The 14276-nt window shown below is 47.5% G+C and overlaps 1 protein-coding gene across 1 annotated transcript in view; it reads left to right on the top strand.

Moving 5' to 3' along the window:
* Window positions 1-4857: 4857 nt before the first annotated feature.
* Window positions 4858-14276, top strand: part of ALDH1A3 (aldehyde dehydrogenase 1 family, member A3) — a 37598-nt gene continuing 28179 nt past the window's right edge. Inside the window, exons 1-2 of the mRNA XM_009886980.1 lie at window positions 4858-4932; window positions 8523-8627. The gene's annotated coding sequence lies outside the window, so the exon portion shown is untranslated. The remainder of the gene's footprint in view (window positions 4933-8522; window positions 8628-14276) is intronic.

The raw sequence follows: 14276 nt of genomic DNA, 5'->3' as shown, positions 1-14276 counted from the left end.
TGGATAACTCAATTACAACTCATCACGATGCGCAAAACCAGACAAATTCTGATGACTCCTGGCTGTCACATACTGGAGTGGACCGCCTCAGCAGCCTTTTAGAGTGTATTGTTGCACACACGTATTTCTGTCTGTGCGTGTATGTGCTTTGGGGTATATGTAAAATAAGCGGAATAAGCTTTGGCTCCGTGCCACGTTAACTACTCTACGCAGCTACGGGACTTCTGGTCAGCCTGAAGGCTGAGGTCTAGATGCAAAATATCATTGAAATATCAACTGATCAACTTATATAGCAGCTCCCAATGGCTACGCCACTGTTGGCTGAACTAGGTGCAAACCATGGTCCTGTAGGTGAGTATCTGTCCCACTGCCAAATCTGTCTTCATCCATGGGGCAGGATGCCAAAATTGTCTAGAACCATCATGCTCTCTGGTGACCTGGAGATGCCTTCGATGATCTTTCTTATGAGCAAGGGCTGAGGGACTTGAGTCTTTTTAGTCAGGAGAAAAAACAACTGAGGGGGGATCTTATCAATGCTCATAAATACTTAAAGGGAGGGTGCCGGGGGATGGGAACAGTCTTTTTTCAGTGGTGCCCAGTGACAGGACAAGAGCACGGGTTTGAGATGGCACAAACTTGACCATAGGAAGTCCCTTCTAAACATGAGGAGGAACTTCTTTCCTTTGAGGGTGGCAGAGCAGTGGCACAGGCTGCCCAAAGAGGTGTGGGAGTCTCCCACTCTGGAGACATTCCAAACCCGCCTGGACGCCGTCCTGTGCAACTGCTGTAGGGGACCTGCTCTGGCAGGGGGGTTGGACAAGATGATGTCCCTTCCAACCCTGACCATTCCATGATTCTGTGATTCTGTGATCCTCTGGATACAACCCCCCTGCGCTCCCAGTGTGGAGCCAAGACATAAGACGTGTAAATAGGAGCAGAGTGTATTTGGAGGAGGAGTTACCACCAGCAATATTCCCTTCATTATGGTTAAATGAGGTGGGGAAGTCTGAGAAATTAATTTCCACAGAGACCCTTGGCATCCATAGCAGATAGGGAGAGAGCTACATCATAGCATGAACATGTCCTGTGGCTGCTCTTGGCACAGACAGACAGACTGGCACCAAAAAGCGTGGTAAGGTCTAGTTCATGGAGGCAGATTTAAGAGCATACATGTCTGACCCAACAGAGGAAAGGCAATCTTTGAGCTGGCTGGCGGGGAAGAGCTGGTATACTCACAGTCTAGAAACTTTCTGCCAGACAGGGCTCTGCCGAGATGCACAGCACCAGAGAATTCACAGCTATCGCAGTCGGCACAGCAGGTTAAGGATACATATCGCAGACATCTCCGCAAACACTGCTGCAACAGTAGAACTTAACAGGGTGAGTCAATAGTAATGTGACCTTTTATTAACAGATGCTTTTCCTCTTGCGTCTGTTTCTGACACATTTATCAACTGTTACAAACTTAGGTAAACTCCATTTTTTCAGTGCTTCTATCTGAACGGTGGCACGGCCCTCCTGGAGCATGGGAATGAATACAGAAGGTTTCTCACTTGTTCTGATTGGGGCTCTGCTGTTGCTTTTAGGGCATCTCCTGCTGAGGTCCCCACTCAGCAGTCAGGAGGAGAGAGCACTTCCAGCTCTGTGGATCTGATACAAGCACTGGTGAGGGAGGACACATCTCCTGAGGCTGCTGGAGTTGCTCCAGGTTGTGGTAGAACTGAGTTTGCCCAACAAGGGATCAGTCAGTGTGTGCAAAACTCTTTGACGATGGAACGTTTTGTTACTCTTCTTGTGACATTATTAAGGGCAATATTGCATACAGTGATATATATATTGGTTAAAGTTTATTATTTCAGCTCGTTCATATGTCACTGAGTCACAATTCATTCACTTCACACAGCCGTTTCAAAGTCTTACACATCCCCAGACCCTGCGTGGGGAACTTTTGCCTTAGATATGTCTCACACTGCACCACCATTAGCTTGAAGAAGCTATAATGCCTAAAATAATTTTCCCAGGAATATATTGTAAAAATCTTCCTCATGAGTGATAAGAGACAAGGTCATTCCACATGAGACAACCCACTGGAATGACTCTTTAGACACTACTTGTCCTGGAACTTCTTGTTCATCTTTTTCCTCATCCAGATATTTTGTCCTCTAATTACGAGAGTATTTTCTACTTCAGCTGAGTGTTTCTGTGGGCAAAATACAGACAGAAATGGATAAATTCTATCTGTATTGTGCCACCTCTGTAAAGATTTCTTCCTCACTCCCTGCTAATTGAGCTATCAAATTATTGCCTGCAGTGTTAGGATACATTATGGTAAAACCAGAAATGGCAAATTGTTAGAGGCCCAAAAAAGTTCTGTTGCCAGACCACACCACTGGCCATAAAATGGATCAGTGGCCATATCTTTTCCAGAGAGAATAGACAGAAATGTCTTCCATCTCAGACTTTAACTTGCGCATCCTATCAGTCACCTTATAGTTTTGCTGTTGACATCTAAGGATAGCTTGGATCCAAACTCCTTTTTGTTAGGGCCAGGATTATGTAGGGATTTGGGAGATTCCTCAAGCTATGATGCTTTTGTAGGTTTTGTGGGAAATAGCAACTGGACACTTAAAAATGGACAACTTAGAAATGAACATTTCTGTTGTTGTAATGTATGCCTTTATTTTCTGAGAATGCCCATTGGATTCTGCCACCGCATACAAGGACATTCCCACAACTTACTTATAACGGAAGCACCTTCCCATATGAACAGAAAATTTCATCTCGCTGCTGCTAGGCAGGATGAGTCCTTCAGTATTACAGTTCAATAGAAATTGGTTCAGTGATTTGTCTGATAAAGATGTGTAGATGCCGGGGGGGGGGAATCTTCCTTTGTGATATTGGCAGCTCTCAGGAACCAAGCACCATCAGACAGGTTTTCACCTGGGCAGAGGACCTTCAAGAATATCCTGCAAGCTGCAGGAAGTGGGGTTTGATTCATCAGTGTTACTTTCCCTTCTGAATCAGCACTAACTCTTATGTCGCTATGATATCACAGGCGATCTGCCTTTGGAAGTGCTGAGTATTTTTAAGCATTCTAACAGCAAAGTGCTGACTATTGCTGGGGATTACAGATTCTGTGAAACATTTTGTAAGATAACTTCTGGCATCCTGCCACTTGTTATATGGAAAATATGTTGTATTATCTTCCATGTGTGTGGGGGTGTAAGGGTGCTCCTAGTGTCCTGGCCCCCAGCCTGCAAAGACTTACACATATTTTATTCAGAACGAAGTTAAGCAATACATAATGAACTTGTTCAGGCGCAGAGCCTAGATCTGTCACTTTAGACATGTTCCATATCCTTTAGGACTTCTTGAAAGACAGCATCTTTCTCGATGTCCTGAGTATGCTACTATGAACACTGTGCTGGAGGCTGACTGTGTGGGGGACAAATATGTTGGTTACCATTGTAGGAAGTTTCAGCTGAAGGGCCTGGTCCTGGCCTGGTGGGCTGAAGTCCTTTGACTGGGATAGTCAAACAGGGGCGGTCAAACTGATCCCAGACTCATGTACGCACACAGGATGTAGAGTAGTTGCTGTCAGCCGCACATCAGACATTTGATGTAATGCTTCTTCCTTCTCTTCTTGACCAGCCCTGGAAAGCTCTGCAGAGGCACTGGGTGAAGGATGGGGTAAGGAAGTCAGGGCACCAGGAACAGCAGAGAAAGGCCCTTGCAGCTGGAGGTAGAGGGTGTAACATGGCAAGTGAGGGGAGAACCTTCCCGACAGCCTACTTCCCGACACCATGCCTGGGGAGAGGCTGGGTATTCCTGTGGGGACCCGTGCAAGCGTCCTCTTGTGCCTGACTTGTGGGTAGGTTTTGGTAGGACACAGAGGCAGAAGGCAGCAAAGGGCATGTCCTCGCCTGCCCAGCCTGCAAGAAACCAAGCTCTTCTCCCCGAAGCCCGGCTGGTGGGGACAGGCCACCCTTCTTCACCGCCCTCGTCAGGGGTGAGGCCTGGACAAACCAATGGCCACCTCTGAGCTGAGAGGTTCACGGCCTGGAGGGGAGTCCAGAGGGGAGTCCAGAGGGGTGTCCTGAGGGGACACTTGCAGGGAGCCCTGCGGGGAACCGTGAGGGGAACCATGAGGGGAGTCCTGAGGGAACCCTTGCGGGGAGACATGAGCAGAGTCCTGAGGGGAGTCCTGAGGGGAGCCATGATTTTCCCAGGAATATATTGTCTCCAGAGGGGACTGTGGGAAGCCCTGAGGTGATCCCTGAGGGGAGCCGTGAGGTGAGCCCTGTGGGAGTCCAGGGGGGAGTCCTGAGGTGATCCATGAGGGGAGCCCTGAAGGGAGTCCTGAGGTGATCCCTGAGGTGATCCCTGTGGGGAGCCCTGAGGTGATCCCTGAGGTGATCCCTGTGGGGAGCCCTGAGGTGATCCATGAGGGGAGCCCTGAAGGGAGTCCTGAGGTGATCCCTGAGGTGATCCCTGTGGGGAGTCCTGAGGTGATCCCTGAGGTGATCCCTGTGGGGAGCCCTGAGGTGATCCATGAGGGGAGCCCTGAAGGGAGTCCTGAGGTGATCCCTGAGGTGATCCCTGTGGGGAGTCCTGAGGTGATCCCTGAGGGGAGCCATGAGGTGAGCCCTGTGGGGAGCCCTGTGGGGAGTCCTGAGGTGATCCATGAGGGGAGCTCTGAAGGAAGTCCTGAGGTGATCCATGAGGGGAGCCCTAAAGGGAGTCCTGAGGTGAGCCCTGAGGTGATCCCTGTGGGAAGCCCTGAGGTGATCCCTGAGGGGAGCCATGAGGTGAGCCCTGTGGGAGTCCAGGGGGGAGTCCTGAGGTGATCCAGAGAACGGGCAGCCTGACAGGAAGGCGGTGCCGCCGCCACTGCCGCGGCCCCTGCGGAGCCTGGAGGTGAAGTACACCAAGGTGAGCTGGCGAGGGGAGGTGGGCAGCAGGCTTCATCGTGGCGTCGCTGACGCTTGGTGGAGTCAGGCTGGTGTGAAGTATTTTTTTTTAATATAAATTTTTTTCCCTCGCTGACATTTTTGGGTTCTTTTGTTTTTTGGATTTTTTTTAATTCCTCCTGCTGCCCTAGTCAGTAGGCTGGTGGGGGTCTAAGTGTGGTTGAGTGACTGGAGCAAGCAGATGGCTGTGGCATTTCTAGAGAACCTGCTGTTGCCCCAATCCCTAAAGCCCAAGAAACCAACTTTTTTAAAAAAACAAAGAAAACAACAAAAAAAAAAAACCACCCAAACTTGTGGCACAGCCCCAGGTGCCCACGGGCTGCGGGGAGGCCCTGGTGCAGCTCGGCAGCAGGCCTGCGGTGTGAGGGCCGTGGTGCCACGCTGGCCCGTCCCCTCCCGCTCACCCTGACCGCCATCTTCCCAAGTGCCCCGAGCGGCGCTCACAAACCCACCCGGTAAATGCTGTCAGCATCACGCTGGCGCTCAGCGAAATCGGATTTGGATGGGGTGAGCCCGGGCAGAGGCGAGAAGGGGTTTATCCGCGAGGAATCTGCTTGGCCGGGTTGTGTTCAGCCGTCCTTGATGCAGTGGGATGGGGCCCTGTGGGGAGGGCGGTCAGTGCCGGGGTGGATTTGGGTCCCAGTGAATGCGTGGTGTGGAGGAGGGGCAGCATCCGGCAGGACTGGGCCTTGTGAAGGGGCTCTGTGACGGGACTGGGGCCACCCCACAGCTGCTGAAGAGCAGTGGTGTTCACGCCTGTCTTGTTGGTGGCTCACTGGCCCAACAGAGCTCCGCCACGGCCTCCCCGTGGGATGAGGAGTTGGGCAGCAAGCCCGCGCGCACCCACACCTCTCTGCTCTCCATCGAGCTTCCCTTTAAACAGTCGTTCCCGACCTTTTGGATTTAACCAAAGGCTCCTGAGCTGGATAACTCTGTCTTTCAGAGGTGAGGCTGGTGCGGAGCTGAGTACTGCTGCAGAAATCCCTGCTTCCGAATGCAGCTGTAGCTCTGCGATAGCCATATCGCTTTTTTGTTCTGCAACAGCCTGACCTGCTGTCTTGTGCAATGGGGAAAATATCCTGGCTGGTTGCGCTGCTAGGCAGTGTTGACTGCCATAATTTGAACTATGTGGTTGGACTAAAAGACCTGGAGGGGCTGAATAAGAATATTAATTACTGTTACATTTCTGTATTAAGTATTTAAAAAAAAAAAGGCAAAACTTGAAGTTCATCCTCTTGCAGTGAGAAGGAGTAAACAGCAATAGCTTATCCCGTGAGATGTTGATTTCAATTATGCATCCAAACTACTGAAACAGATTAGTAATTTGTGGTAATCACTGGACTAGATTAATTTTTTAGCATCCCAAATTTATCTACTTTTTCTTTGTAAGATAAACTTGTAATTTAGCAGCAAATTGGATCTGCAGCTGCTGATTGCAGAATGGCGTAATGCTGCACAAACAGCTCCTTCCTGCGTCCAAAATGGACACAGCCATTGGAGTTCTTAAACATCCAAATGTTCTGGTTTTTGTTATTTTTATTGTTGTGAACACTTTTAAATACTCCTTAGGGGTCTGATCCTGCAGCCATGTATGTTTTAATGCACGCGGGTTTTATTCTCCGGAGTTTTGCCGGAGACCCTGTGCACTGAAGGTATCAAGGTAGTCTCTTAAAAGCGGAAACCAATGTTAATTAAAAGTGTGAATTTGACATTTGGTCTGATGCTCCCAGTGCATCTGAGAAAATAATGAGCAGCACTCAGTTTTCATAAAACTGCAAGGGGTTTTCTAAAAGCTCGGAGTTTCACCAGATGTTTACAGCTGACGGCACACTTTCCTCTGCTTAGCGGAGATTTTTATTTTCAGTTCTACCAGTTATGGTGCTGGGGGAGAGGAAAAAGTTTCAACAAAGGTCTTGCTTATAGAGCAGCTTAATGCTTGTCATGGATGTGTGATGGAAGCGATCTGTCCACAATTCCGTGTATCGAATCTTGGGTATGAAGCATGAACGGCTGATATGCTGCTCTGTTTAATTTCAACTCCTGGCACCAAAGACTCGTGCTATGTGGTGTGATTCCCAGAATGATGCCAGCATATATGTTACATTTAAAACAGCCTGATCCTGTCACTCTCGTGTTTTACTGCTTCTTATAGGAACATTGCTTTCCCATCCCAACCCTTTCACATAGAATTAATGTTGAAAGTGGAGGAAAAAACGGTACCCTTCCCCAATCCTTAGTTTGTGAGCATTATACCTGATGCTGTAATTCTACAATTCCTGTTGTATCTCCCACATTTATAATGTGACTTTCTTCATTAGTGAAACAAAGGAAAACTCAAGTTAAAATGTGTAAATGTTAAAATGCAATGCTTGAATAATAGAAGTAGTTTGGGAACATTAGTGTCAAGTTAGTTAATATTTCTAACACTGTATCTTTTCTTGTGACTTCACTTGGCAACATTTTTGGCAAGATTTTCTTTCTCAGCCTGTCTGAAACAGGTGGGTCCAAAAGTACAGCTTCTACATCAGTTACTTCTGCAGAAATAGTAAGGAGAAACTCCTTTCAGGAAAAAAGCTGCCCAAGGAAAGAAAACTATGACCCAAAGCAGTGGGAATTTCAAATGTAAGGGATGCAACATTAATCTCCTGGTGGTGTGTAGAGACTCATAAACAAGATTGCAAATGTGGATGACTTCCAAGTAAAAGTACTAGCTTACAGCCGCTAACAGGCTACTAATAAAGATTACTTCATCTAATCTTACTTAAAGTATATTTATAAAATCTAACACTGCCAAGTTAGATCACAGTGTGGATAAGATGCATGTTGAATCAATTAATTGTGTATAGGTATTCATGTTCTGTTTACAGCGAGTAACAACACTCTAGTATTTGATGCATTTTCAGTTACGCAACATTGGGACTGTTTGTTCTTGCTCTGGAAATGCAATATTTTGAAACACTTAAATCTTGTCACAGACAACTCCAAATGACGTGGGAGGCTTGATCTAGCCTGTGACAAGGCATGGTGGGGTAGAACTGAGCCAGTACTTAACCTCCTCTAGTCAGTGCTTGGCGGGGGGGCAAGTCGTGGAAGTAGCCCAGGGCAGGATACAAACAACCAAGTTATATTGTATGCTGACATTTCATTTGTAGCCTGCAACAAGGGGCTCCTTTTGCCTGAACCATACGAGTTTCTCTTGGTGTCTGCTTGCTGTTCCCATGGAGATGTATTTCAAAAACTGTCTGTTTCTCATTGCCAAATTATGGTGTTATACTGTGTGGGCCCCATCCTCTGTCTTCCTCTTGCTCAAAACTAACTGGGTGCACGAAGGCTATTTTGTCTGTTCTCTGGCTCAGGTTCTAGTTTGGATAAATGCTGTCTGTATCGCAAACAGTCTCCCTGGGAGAGAGACTGAACATGCCTGACTCTGCCATCAATGGAAATTAAAGACCCTTAGGACCTTTGAGGAGTACTTTTTTTTTTTTTTTGCATTATCTACATCAGGTTTTTTTATTTCTCCTCCCCATCCCTCTTCCCTTGCTATCTCTTCAGATATTTATTAACAATGAATGGCACGAGTCTACAAGTGGAAAGAAGTTCCCCACCTACAACCCTTCAACGCTGGAGAAAATTTGTGACATTGAAGAAGGAGATAAGGTAAGTATCATGGGAAAAGCAGTGCAAAAGACAGTTTCCAAGGGACTTCCATTCATAGGGAAGCACACAGAGGAAAAGCTGGCTTTTAACGACAACATACATCTGGCCAGACTATGAGCTGGAGGTCTGGGATGCTAGATGTGCTGCTCAAGAATTACAGGGGGTGGGTGGGATCTGTCCTGTCTGGCTCAGCAGAGTGACTTTCCCTGGTAGGAACTGCCTGCCGAACACTGTCGGAGGAATGACATTCAGCATTGTTCTAATATTATAGATTGGAAAGAAGCAGCCACTCTGAGGAAATAGCAATGATGGTGTATGTATGTCCCTGACAGGACTCCGGCCTTGTGCTGGGAGTGGTTTATACACAAGCTTCATGGCAGCCTGTTGGAGACGCTGAAGTGAAACTTGCCCTTTTTTTAAACACAATCAACAAATAACCTGAGCGCTTGGGGGAATTTAAGCTCAGTCATGCAAACACTACCCACTTTCTGCTAGAGCTGTGGTGCTGCTTTTCCAACTGGTATCGTGGGTTCTGGCCTCCTGCACAAATGTGGCAACTCTCAGTTAAAACCAAACCAGTGTCTCTCAAGAACTTCTGTAGTCTCTGGCCCTGGTAAGCTGTAGATTAGCCTGGAACATAACTGCTTGGGATTGGTAATAGTCTGAGGTGAGGAACAATCAGATGTGATGTGTCTTGTCCAAAACAGCTCATCACGTATGGGTCAACTGGCCTGATCTACGGGAAAGAGCTGGCTTTTTGCAGTATGTCATGGGAAGGTGATTCACAGCTCCTCTGCTGTACCAGGGCTTTGGCTGCTCATTGCTGTGGGCAGTAAGTAACGAGCAGTGTGGGCATTTCTGCCTGTACTGTGGTATCTTTTTCTTGGTATCTAAGTTTGTTCAACATTTGTGGGGCCCAGTGTCGGGTTTCCAGCCAGGTAGCTGCCTTGGGGGTCCTTTTCTAGTAGGAGTAATACTAGTTGAGCAAGGAAAATGTGTTTTCTAGCGTTAAACCACATAGAGTCTGACCCTTCTGGAGATGGGAGCGAACTTGCTTGGCAATACAAGTCTCCAGCCTGCATGCAAATAGTGTGTAAGTGTTCTTCTTGGATGGCACTAAAGCAGCCTCTGAGACCTATTGCCATGGGGGATCTGTGCATGTACAGGGCAATTACAGATTGAGGCAGAACCAAACACTATGTGTAATTTCTTTATACTAACTGGGTAGGACACAACTGTGTTTAATTGCAGTGGCATGTAAACAGTGGAATTGAAGCTAGCTCTGATGCAACTGTATTTTGCTAGGCAGAAACCATGACGTTGTTATTGTTCCCTGAGCTAAGTGTCTCCTCAAGCAGTTACAGAGCACTACATGAGTATTTCAAGCCTGCTTCTTAATGACTTGGTTAAAGAAAATTGCTATGCAGAACTAAAAGGTCAGTTTTGCAGCTTGCCTCCTTGAGACTTGTCCCTGCCTGAATTCAAGGATAACTTTCAGCTTCTAGATTGCAGGAGAGTTGCTGTAAACCATTCCTTGGGGCCAGTCAGTGGAGCCCTCTGCCCATGAATACTCAGCATGGGTGGCTGACTCCTTGGCGCATAGAATAATTGCGGGGAGGAATGTAAGTTAGCTGTACCTTGGGTGCTGAAAGCTTCTTCTTTCACCTCTTTACATCACACTTACCTAAAAAAAAAATTTTTTTTTTTTTTGCAAGGGACTGAGTGGGGTTAGATCTGAGTCTGGGTTAGTTAAAAAGCAGAAACATGGGTGAGAAGCATCCCAAACTAGCTCTTTGGCTACTGGTGACAGCTGACTATGCCCCACTGTCCTCTGGCAGACTGAGTCCCCTGAGGCTTCCCGTGCCCTGGATGAACATCCCCTCCTAGGTCTGTAACTCCAGTCTGTTGGAGTTACTACACTAAATGGTGAGTTGTGTTTGGTGCTTTCCAGTGTCTTGTCCCCATGTGCCACCATACTTGATTGTGCTGGTCAGTACTGCTGCAGGGGTGGCAGTTCCTGGTACCGGCTCTAGCTGTGCTGTGCCATGGTTGGCTTTACCTTCACAGCAGACTGGGAGCAGGACTCTGCTTCTGTAGCCCTGAACTGAAACCTGCCCCTCCCTGGCCATGCAGAGTGTATTTTGCTTAGGCTGCACGTGAGGGGTGGGAATTTGGCAACTGATATCTCAGCGATGACAATTTAGTCTGTTGCTGAAACTTGGCCAATGCTTTATGAGGCTAGGAGCAAAGGTTTTGTTGTTTGTTCTTTAGTTACAGAATTTAAGACAGAATTGCCCTTGATGGGATAGTTGGGGGATAAAGGAAAGTCCTGTGTGGAAAAAGCAGCACTGAAAATAAAATGGCAAATGCTTCCACTGGATGCTTGGCGGCTTTTTGCCTCCCAAATAATGGCTTAGTGTCCAAGTGTTTGCCAGGTTGATAACAGAGAAGGAATAACTTCTTTCATTAGACTTCTGCCCCCAGTGAACAGTGCAGCCCCAGAACCTCCACCCTATCTTGGTGTTACCATGTGAAGGCAAAAATACTTGTACCACTGACACTTCTCTGGTGCTGTCAATAACACTTGAAGACAGGATTTTTCTCCTGTACTCCTTCCTTAAAGTGCCCAGCTCAGCTGGCTGCCATGGAGAGTGGGCAGCAGGTCCACAGCTGGGACTCTTGAGCAGACTTGACACTGTAGAGCATCTGTCATGATCATTTCTAAGCAGCTCACTCTCCCATGTGGCTGTTTGAAGGGTTGTAAGAGGGGTTTGTCCACAATCATCCTGCGCCCCTCAGATTACAATAGCAGGGTGCAGGAATATTGTTCCCTACGGCAGACTTGCAATGCCCTCAATAATGGTTTTGGACACTTTAGGCTGTTAAGGTGCTGTTTGTAGCTGTTTTGAACTTGGGTTCAAAAGTTAGATCAATGCAATATGTAGACTGTTTGCAGGGGAGCAGGTCCGAGAGCCTCTTCTAATTCAGAAACTGTAGCATGCTCATGCGCTATGTCAGAAACTGCCTTTCCAAAGATGTGCACAGTGGAGGCTTTTCAAAGAAGTTACTGATTGAATTGAAGAAAGAGGGCCTCCACTGGGTGTGCTCCACCCCTGGCGTGTCTCCTTACTGGCCAAACTGAAGCAGTATGTTGTGCACACTGAGCCTGAAGCAGAGCAGGGTGCTTTTGCGGGTATTTTCCCTACTCACAGAGGGAAGGGAGTGGTGGTCTCAGCTGTGCTCTGCAGCCTGCTGCTGAGGTGGGGGCAGGATAGAAATGGAGCGGCGATGAGCAGGACTTGAGGTAGAAGAGGAAGGTGGAGGAGGTAGCTTAGAACAAAGAACGCTGAGTTTGTTCAGGGGAAAATGGTATGTGGTTGTGTAACTGGGGGTTGTATCATAATGCAAACATCCAGGGTGGGTATGAAAGTTTGTGGGCATTTCCCAACGCTGCAATGCTTGACTTTGCAATCGTAATATTCTCTTAGTGGAGCTCTTTTATGTAATACTCAGTAAATCTGTATAGATCAGAACTGTGCACCAGGATGCATGGATCTCCTCCTCTTTGTGGTTTTGTATACCACAGCGTGTCCCTGGCACCTTGACAGTTACGAGTCTCTGTCACGCATTGTGCCTACCTATTGCAACATGCCTGCAATGAACATGCCATTCAGACTCCCCTAATGCCTAGTCATAACAGGATGGATTAAGAATGGCATTTCAGCCTTTCTGAAGAATTTCCTTGTTTTTGCTGGTCTCTCAGGCCTATTGAGGCTGTGCAGGCTCATAAGATCTCACTTGGTGATGCTTCCCCTGAGGATGTTTTGGGAAAGCCTTTTTGCTTGTGTAGTAGTGACTGCAGTCTCCAAGACGCCATGTGTACCCAGCGTGTCTGAGAAAAGACACAAGAATGAAGACTACTAGAATTTGCAGGAGGGCTTAGGTGTTCCCATGTTTAGAGGATGGGGAAGATCTGGGCATGCGCTGAAGGCCCACACAACCATCTCATCCCTGTTCCTGTGAGTGCCAGACTGGTGGGAAGTCCCTCAGTACCAAGGGCATGCTGCATTGTGGTCTGTGCCACTGCAGACCCGATGCTCTGCACAGCAGTGCTCCCAGCCTGGTCACAGAAGCTAGTTAATTGCTACTAAGGGAAGACTTGTTTAAACCTGACACATCTCTTGTGTTTCTCTGTCTGCTTTGTCACATAAAATATTGCCTTCTTTCGGCTTGAGTTTTCATTTCAGCAGGTGGGATGGGGAGTACATAAGCATGCTGTGGTTGGTGGTGCCTTCTGGCTTTTGTGATGTACTAGTCTGGATGCAGACCAACTCAACTGAAGCAAACCATTCTGAAGGCCTGTTCTGCCCGTGGGTGATGGGCCCCAGGCAGGACATAGCAACGGTGCACAGGCAGGTGGTTGCTGCCTCTGCCTCACCAGTGCCATTGCTTGACCAGAGCCATTCTTAACCCCTTGTAACAGCACAAGTTTCCTCCAATGGTTTCCCCATCAGTGTCCTTCCAGAAGGGTGGGTTTTCCTGGCAGTATAGGTCGAACTGTTTTAAAGCCGTGTATTATTCTTGCAAAGAAAAGGAGCCAAATTTAATGTAAGATGCCATTTCAGTGGGTGATGACTTGCTATTTTTCTCAATGAACTTTAGCTGTAACAAGGCAACATGTCCCCCCATAACACTTTTCTTGGTTGAGCACCGCACATTTCCCCATCAGGGGAAAATGGCCAGACCTTGTTGCATCAGTGCAGAGGCTTACTTCGTAATTGTATCCAGACAAGACTTGAGATAAGACATAAATGATAGCAACTGGTGAAGTGCTATGAGGACCAATCAAGGCCTGAAAGCCTCCCTCTTTTCCCCACCCCCTTGAGCCACATATTGTGGTGAGGTACAAGTTCTTCATCAGCTGAAGTGAGGCACAAGCTGTGCCAGACGTTACGTAGAACAGGATTCTATCCAAAGCCAGGGGTGAACTATGCTTTTATGTATGCTTGGGGTACAGCCTTGGCCTCATGGATGTCGATGGCATTGTTCCCATTGACTTCATTGGGTCAGGAGCTTGCCCTTAGCTTTGCTTTTTTTAATCAACATATGTAGGAAGCAGGGAGGAGTTCAGGGCATTTTGTGGCCAGAGCAAATGCATGAAGCTTCTCTGGGGGTTGTGGTATGGGGAGAGAGGGAATTTGCTGTCCGCGTGAGTAGTAACTTGGGTAAACAGGGTTAGACTTGGTCCAGCTGCTTGGTAAAGCAGCTGGGAGACGAAGGGAGAGTGGCCCTAAGTCTGTGCAGATGAAATGCCTTTGCCATAGCACTGAACAACAAAACTCTTCTCATCTGGTAGAACTGCCTTTGCCATAGCACTGAACAACAAAACTCTTCTCATCTGGTAGAACTGTTCTAGAAGTGCAATTTAGGATCTAAGGGAGCTTTTTTTTGTGTGTGTGTTAACTGCTACTGGCATGGGTTCCAGTGGGACTGAACGGTGGGTTCTGAGCTGCGATTGTTCCCCTGGATAAAACCATGATCTCTCTCGTGGGGGATTTTCCTTCCCACACTTGTTCAGAGCAGGATGATTCATGCAGGCCAATGGCCTGTCATGCTTAGGGAAGCTGTAATGGGAACAGAATTGGGATC

This window comes from Charadrius vociferus, unplaced genomic scaffold (assembly GCF_000708025.1).
Source record: "Charadrius vociferus isolate BGI_N301 unplaced genomic scaffold, ASM70802v2 scaffold190, whole genome shotgun sequence".
Taxonomy (NCBI): domain Eukaryota; kingdom Metazoa; phylum Chordata; class Aves; order Charadriiformes; family Charadriidae; genus Charadrius; species Charadrius vociferus.
This window is presented reverse-complemented; position numbering and strand designations above follow the sequence as displayed.